Genomic DNA, 7960 nt, shown 5'->3' on the forward strand with positions numbered 1-7960 from the left:
GAAGTCTAGTAGACCTAAGCTCCAAAGACTGTTGTGGCTGTCAGCACCCTCTCGCTATCCTATTTTGGCCCCCATGCTGCCTGCCCCCATTGCCTCCTCCTCCTTTGGAAAGGGGCCCAAAAGAAACGTTGTACCCCATGATAAAATTCCTCTCATAGGCCCTGCCTCATTATTCCTGTTGGTTCAGTTCCAAGCACTCACCATGGATGGCAAAAATGCACTAGAGCAAATCAATTTTAAAAACAAAGTTTCTTTGCTCCAGTGATTTAAAAACAGCCTTGCTGACCTTTTGTGATGTAAGATAAGAGTCATTAAGAAGACAATCCAGCAAATCAGTCGCCCACTTCACTCAGCCCCTCCCTTCACCAATGCAAAGTGATCACCTTTCTTTCAGGGGGAAGAGAGGGGTCACCTGGAGAGAGAAGGACTGATGGATTTTCAGCCAGCTGCCCCCCCTCTCATTAAGGAGGCTATTGTTAAAGGACTGTTCAGTTTTTTAAACTGATTTTAAAGGGATGCATTTTTCCCCTTCTCCAGGGATCAGCAGATTCCTTCTCATTTGCAGTGGCCATTCCTGTTGAGTCAAATCCTTGTATGAAAAATCCATGTATAAATAGGGTGGACCTATAGTTGTAATCCAGTGCTGAACCTATAAATACATTGTTAGCAATACTAAGTGATATATAATTATTGGTATGGCTATCGCCATGATGAAACATGTTATGTCATCGGTTCCCAAACTTTTTCGACAGGTAGTTCCCTTGACCTACGGGGCTATTGGCTGTGACTCCCCATTAGGTTTACAATCCTATACATTGTATAGGGCAGTGGGTTTTTTTCCCCCACAAGGATTCCACAGCTGTCCATCCTGGTTTCTGCAGCTCCCCAGGGAGCCATAGCTCACAGTTTGGGAATTGCTGTGTTATGTACATCTTGGACAGCTGACTGTAATGCTGCTCTGCTTCCAATATTCAAAGTCCCATCATTGCTTGATAAATTATTTCCTTGACCTGTACCCTTGTCCTTCTCTAATACCATGACATTCATTCTTCTACCTGTGCCTGCTTTGGTGGATTATATTGAAAGAAAATAATGTGAAGGGCAATTAAGGACAAGCATTAATGGGTTTAGCCACTATGCTGCACAGAGTATGAGTGCTGAAACATGAGCCGGGAAGTCCTTCATTCAAATTTTACCTCCGTCATGAACTCCCTAGGAGGCTATAGGAAAGCCACTGATCTTTTAGGGTGTCAGCCTCCCCCCCCCCAATACATAGTATAGTGTGTTACATGCTCATGCCCCACTTCTCCAGTGGTGAAAAGTTCCAGGAGCTGCAGCATAATTCAGGTTCAGGCTTCCTTTGGAGAAGATATTATTGGAAGCCTATGGTGTCTTTGTAATATTTGCTTTATTTACATTTTTGAGCATTGGAGGGAGGGAGGTAGCACATGTTCCTGCAAGCAACATCACCTATATGTGTCTTCTAAGCAAGCCTGCTGCTGCCAGCTTCTCCCCTTGTCTTCCACTACAGTCTCTTAAATCAGATCCCATTTCTGTAGCTGATTCTTCCAGAATCTGCCAGGTAATTCTGACTTTTGCCTTGCTCATTAATTTAGAGAGGGAGGAGGGGAAGAATCATACCTTAGCCCTCCTCTCTCAAGATGTACTTGAGGGTCATTAGGACTCCCTAACTGATTGCCCATTCAGGGCCATCAGGGCATTGTTAAGAACCATTGAGTAGCCTTCTGGTGGCGGCAGCTGCTGCTGCTGCTGCTTCATAATAACAACAATAATAATATACTGCAGTCTTTATAATATAGATTGCAGTATATTATATATTGTATTATAATATATTATATAGATAATATACTGCAATCTATTTTCAATAATGCAATTTACATAGTGACACGAACATTATTATTAGCTTAATAAATGCAAGGACTGGCCAGTATTTCTGACAGCTAATCTTTAATGTTGTAAAGATTGCTGATTGCTGTACATAAGACAGGCCTCACTGGGTCAGGCCAAAGATCCATTTAATCCAGTAGCTTGTTTCCTACCCTGAGCGGCTAGATGTGTTTGGGAAAACCACAAGCAGGCAAATAATCCTCTTCAACTGTTGCTTTTCAGCAACTAGCATACTGCATCTGAACTTGGAGGAAGCATGTAACCATCATGATTAGTAGCCTATGTATGTGCAGTGCGTTGTATAAATGCTAACTGTTACTTAGGCTGTTGGTGCTAGGAAATGCATTAGGAAGAGATAGGAGTCTGTGTGTATGTTTAGACCCAGGAGAATGTTAACATTTGAAAATGCTTAATGTGAGTTGATGTAATGTTAGTGCACAGATGCTAAAATTTAAAAAACACTTAAGTACCTCAACCCAGCAGCAATGGGAAATTCCTGTGCAGCAATGCAGCTGGCTGCATCTTGTGGGGGAATTTTGCATGCTGGAGGTCTCCACGGGTAAGGGACAACATCTGCAATGGGACAATTTGGACCTTTGTGAACTATATAGCTGGTGCAAGTCAGCATTGCCCCATATCAGGGCTGGGGAAGGGGTTAGGATTTGGTGCCTTGGCTTATTTAAAAGGTAAAGTCTCTGACTCAACTTGGCAAGTCTATATTTTTTCAATGCAAAGAAGATCTTTCTGTGATGTTTCTGACAAATCCATTCCTTAATCCAGGCCAGTATTTCAGAATGTCCCGTGTTAATCATAGGTAGTCCACCCCAGAGGTTATGCTGGACTGAAGGACAAGATAAGTTCTTGGAGGAAGGAGGAAGGATTGCAGTCACTCACTAAGCATTAACTGTAAGCAAACAGCTGTAAGCATGTTTCATTATAGCACTCTTCATCCTGGCTTAATCAACAGCTACTGCAGCCAATGAGAGCAGTGTATTCTGGCCAATCAGTGTGGTTTCCTGTCATCTCCTATAGCACTGTTTCAAACAGCAGTCAGCACTCAAGGAATGGATCACCTGCATTGTTGGAAGTATTATTGTACTCTGCATCCTGATCTTCATTCCTAAGTCACCCCCCCACCATCTGATTGCTATACCTGCCACCCACACTGTGATGCTAAGAACTTCCCTAATAACTTGATCATTCAGTAGGAAGATAAGGAAATCTTTTCCTTAGGACCTGCCCTGACTCTTAACACTTTTCCCCCTAGCTTTTATGAACTTTATAAAAGGAGCCCCAGAGGAAGAACATTTCCCATGTTAAGCCTTTTAGCACTCCTTCTAGTGACCCATGTAATCAATACCTTTTAATAGAACATACCTGCATGTGGTTGTATTGATGGCTTAAAACCCTGTAGATCTGTTAATTACAGGAGAGTGTTAAATGAGTTCCTCATCTGATTTACTTCAATTAGAGTAATATACAAGATAAGTCACATAACTAAAATAAATAACTCTGTATTCTTTGGAAAACTGTCTCATTATTGTTAGTCTAGTTCAGGGGTTTTCAAACTTCTTGGCCAGAGGGCCGCATCAAATATCTGGCGTGGTGTGGAGGGCTGGAAAAAATTTTTAAATATAAAATTTAAATAAATAAATTAGAGATGGAACTTAGATGAGTGAATAAATGAATGAATGGGCTCATTCATTCCACCTCTCTGGCCCTCAGAACACCCTCCAGACACAATCAGAGCGCAGTTCTGATCATGTTCAGTTGAGTGGGCCAGAGGCTTTCAGGGGACAAGAGGTTGGCTGCGGGCCAGAAAGAGGCTTGCTGCGGGCTGCATCTGGCCCCCGGGTTGGGGTTTGGAGACCCCTGGTCTAGTTAGATGCACTTTCGCTGTGCTGTCCAGCTCCAAAACAGCCATTCACTGGGTCCTGGCCTCTCACTGAATAGAGATTTTTCCTAATTTTAATTCTGATTCGGGCAAACCCAGACCCAAGTCTGTGTGTTTGCACGTGCAATGGTAAATGTGTGTATGTTCATGCCTGTGCGTTCATGCATGTGTGTGTGCATTTGTATACAAGCTTGAGCAGTTTTGGCAACAGTTGTTGGAATATATTAAAAGCCCAATCCTATCAAATCCCCCCACCAATGCAGCAGTGCCAGAATGGTGATAGCTGCTCCTATGGTTGTGGGGAAGTTGTGGAGGTGTCCTTTGGGTAAGCCTCCAAGGCATGCAGGGTCTACTTGGTGCTGTGCTAGCTGGATCTGAGTGGACCTGCACTGCAGGATTGGATCTGGGAAGGGGATTAGGATACCAGGGGTTAGTATATCATCGGCTGCATCACTCCCACCCTTCCTGGGCCTAATCCACCCATCCTGCACCCCATTGCCTCTCTCCCCTGCCCAGTTTTGCCCCCCCTGCTCCATTCCACCCCTCCCACCTCTCCCACTGATTTACTTACTCCAATGAGCATCAGGAGAAGTGCTGGAGTGTGCAGAATTCTGCCATTCTGGCAGTGTAGCAAGTGGCACGTTGTCAGAGTGCCTTTTATGACTGCTGCTGACTGCTTAATAGCAGTCATCACCTGTGCAGGAGACGCATCGCCAGCAAGTGGTGCTCATAGGACCTCTCACTTCTCCACTGCTGGGTGCTTCGCACGGCCTCCAACCAGCGTCAGCCCAGTACGGGCTCAAGCCAAGCCAGCTCCAGCGCGGGGCCAGTGCTAAGTGCCACAAGCATGATTTGTGACCATGTGTGCCGGCGGTGAGCAGCGTGCATTCTTCAGGATTAGGCCCTTGGTCATGTGCACATATATACACCACAACACTTGCAAAAGCAAGTGGTGACAAGTGGTATCTAGGTGAGAGACATTGCTATCTTATAAACTCCTAAGTTGGGGTAAGTCTAATTGAACTAAATGACTGTTACCTCTGAATAACTTTTATGTTGGCATCCTTCACTCTCGGAAGACTATGGTGTCACGCTCTAAATGGTGGTTCTGGAACAGAGTGTCCTCTCCAGTGTGTGAAGCCTGGGTAAAGTAGGTATGGAGGATAGGCTGTTACCCATGCAGCAAATCCCCCCTCTCCACGTCGCTGAAATGGTCCAATGGAAAGGCAGAGGCCAATACGGTTGGTTCCAGCGACGTCGCAGGAGTTGCCAGAACGTGACTGTGTTCAGCCATGAACTGCCTCAGGGACTCCAGCTCCGGATTTTGCCTTGAGGTTGACTCCTGAAGCCTTTTCCATAACTGGATGTAGCCACAAGGCAGTGGAGGTTTGGGATCAGAGTTTTCCTTCTCTCAGATAAGCTGCCTTCCCAGGCTGACGAGTCCCATCTACCCAGTGGCTGTTTAGTCGCCTCTTATGACAAGTACAGCCAAACTGAGGGCCTATTCTTAGGATTGTGCTAAAGAGCATTTTCCCAGAGATCCAATAGGAATTTGATTGCTTGAAAAATATAGAAGCACCACCATTTAGAAGATGTATGAGTCATACTTGGGACTCTGGCAGTGGCATGGGGCTGGTTGAGACAGCAGGGAGATGACACTTCCTCTCTCAACTGAGCTGTGCAGAATGCCACAGAGGCTACAGCCCCTGCTGTGGACAAGCACAGTCCCTGCTCACAACCAGGCAGCGGTAGGCCAGGCCAGGCAAGGCCAGGCCTACACAATGATGTGGGATGCAGGGGAGGGGGCAGCCAGGCCACCTAAAGCTGTATTAAGAATGCGGCAGGGGGTGGAGACCAGGAAGGAGTGGAGGCCTTGATCAGCATGATAAGGGCATGGGATGATGAGCTGGGCACTGTTCCTGTTCAGGGGCTCTCAGGAACTGGCAATCTGCCAGACCTCCAGCAGGGTGGCCATCCAGGGACTCCAGATGAACAGGGATGAGACAATGGGAGGAGGAGTCTGGATGCTGCAACCGCATTCCCAGCAGAGACCTCTGAGGCTCTGTCAAGTTGACAGCCCAGAAGGGTCCAAGGCAGGGCTGCCAGTTTGGCCTACCATCACCAAGGAGAGAGCCCCTTTGGGCCAAACAGGCCTGCGCCCCCCTTCTTCATCCTGTTACCCTCCAGAGTAGGGGCTCTGACCAGGCCCTCCCAAAATAGTGTGGAAATGTCAAGGTGGACTCTTAGCACAATGAAGCATAAAGGGGGGAAAAAAATAGTGTCAATATTGTTCCTTGTCATTTAGCTCCACCAACTGGTACAACTATTTCTGTTAGTTCTTATGGAGCCCATCCAGGCAGGAAAGAGAACAGTCATAAGAGAGATTTCTATGATCAGCTACAGTTCAGTCAGCAAGGGTATTTCCAAGGATTGTCTTCTGGAGACTCAGTTGATGTGATAAAGGACTTGGCAGCCTGTTGTGGTGACATTCTCTCTCAAATTAATTTTTTGCCACAACTGCAAGAATTTTCTGAGAAACATTTCCAAGACTAACTTGTCTCTGTGCTCCCACTTCCTTAAAATTGCCTTATGCCCACTTCCAACCAGACACAAGGGGTTTTTTTTTGTTCCTGTCTTTGTGCTTGCCACATGACTCAATAACCTCTGACTAAATGTTACATCTGAGCAAAATAATCTGAAATGAGTGAGATAAGTCAGGATTATCCTCAGCATTTTGATCAAGAGGGTGACAGCATGTCTCCACTTCTAAATTATTATTTAGTGATTCTATAGATGAGTTCAGTTCCTCCTCCATGAGTTCAGTGCCACCATAAGTTCACACCTTCTTGTATTTTCTGTGGAGTGTGTATTCTAATATAACCATATCCCACTGTTTTTCTCACCTCAGATCTCAACCTGGAACATGGAACCCTGTTTCAAGAGGCTAGCAGGTAAGAGGTATGGGCAAGTGAGCAGTCATGGTTTCTTTTCTTTTTCTGCCCAGTAGGTGGTGAATCCAGGTACAGTTGGTGGGGGTAGGGTGGAAAAAGAGCATGTGCAGCTCCTGCATGACCCCTTGTTCTTTCTCTTTCTGCCAGCCTAATGAGCAAGCCCTTACTCACTGGGCAGCCAGCCAGGTAAGATGGCATGTTGGGGATGCAAGGAGTGAGCTGCAGCTCATGAAGGAGGGGGAAAGAGAGAAGAAATGCTGCAAAGAGCCCAGCATTGAGCCCACATGCATGGCTTTTCCTACAGCAGGCAGCAACTGGACCTGGGATCTTCTGGTTGGTTGGAAACCTTCAGTCTCGAAAGACTATGGTATAAGCCTACAGCACCCGGTATTCCCAGGCGGTCTCCCATCCAAGTACTAACCAGGCCTGACCCTGCTTAGCTTCCAAGATCAGACAAGATCAGGCATGTGCAGGGTAACAGTTGCTGTCTTCTGCACACAAAGCATTTGCTCTACTGTTGAGCTATGGTCTTTGCAGGCTTTGAAGGGAATATAGAGAGTATAGAAAGTCCCAGGGTGAGCTGCTGAAGCAGTTGTTCTCCTGGCAGTGGGAGATGGTTGCCACTCCTCATGTGCTGCCTGAGGTAACCATTTCAGCATTCCTGACAGGTGGACCCCGCTACCTTCTGTTTACCTCCATCCAATACTCAATCTATATATTTTTAAATAGATCAAATACCCTATGACACAATAAACCTCTAGAATCCAGTTTTAATTATGAATTGCTAGACGTACATTCTACAGATTGCTAGACATATGTTCTACAAATGTATGTCTACAAGGTCTGTGTTCAACAAAGCTAATAACAGACCCTCTTGCTCAACTCAAAGTGGAAAAACCTGACAGTATTCATTCTTTTCTGTCTGGGAGATATGACATCATGAATCAATAGAGGGCGCTGCACCCATTATCTTTCACAGCTTGAGGAATGTTATCAAAGAAATGAAAAGATTTCTGTCCATTGCTGAGGAAAGGAAAGGAAGGTTTTGGAGGGTTTTTTTGTTGTTGTTTTTTAATCATTGTATTTTTCTCTTGGACATTTTGCAAAGCCCAATATTTATGTTGCAACCCAATGCAAAACTCATTTATACTACAAGTTTCCATTTCATTTACAAGAGTATATAATGTAGGCATGTTGTTGTAGAATG

General features: G+C 45.4%; 1 pseudogene; it reads right to left on the reverse strand.

The window, feature by feature from the left end:
- Positions 1 to 7125: 7125 nt before the first annotated feature.
- Positions 7126 to 7245, reverse strand: LOC136654493 (5S ribosomal RNA; annotated as a pseudogene).
- Positions 7246 to 7960: the final 715 nt, after the last annotated feature.

Source organism: Tiliqua scincoides, chromosome 5, assembly GCF_035046505.1.
Source record: "Tiliqua scincoides isolate rTilSci1 chromosome 5, rTilSci1.hap2, whole genome shotgun sequence".
Classification (NCBI taxonomy): domain Eukaryota; kingdom Metazoa; phylum Chordata; class Lepidosauria; order Squamata; family Scincidae; genus Tiliqua; species Tiliqua scincoides.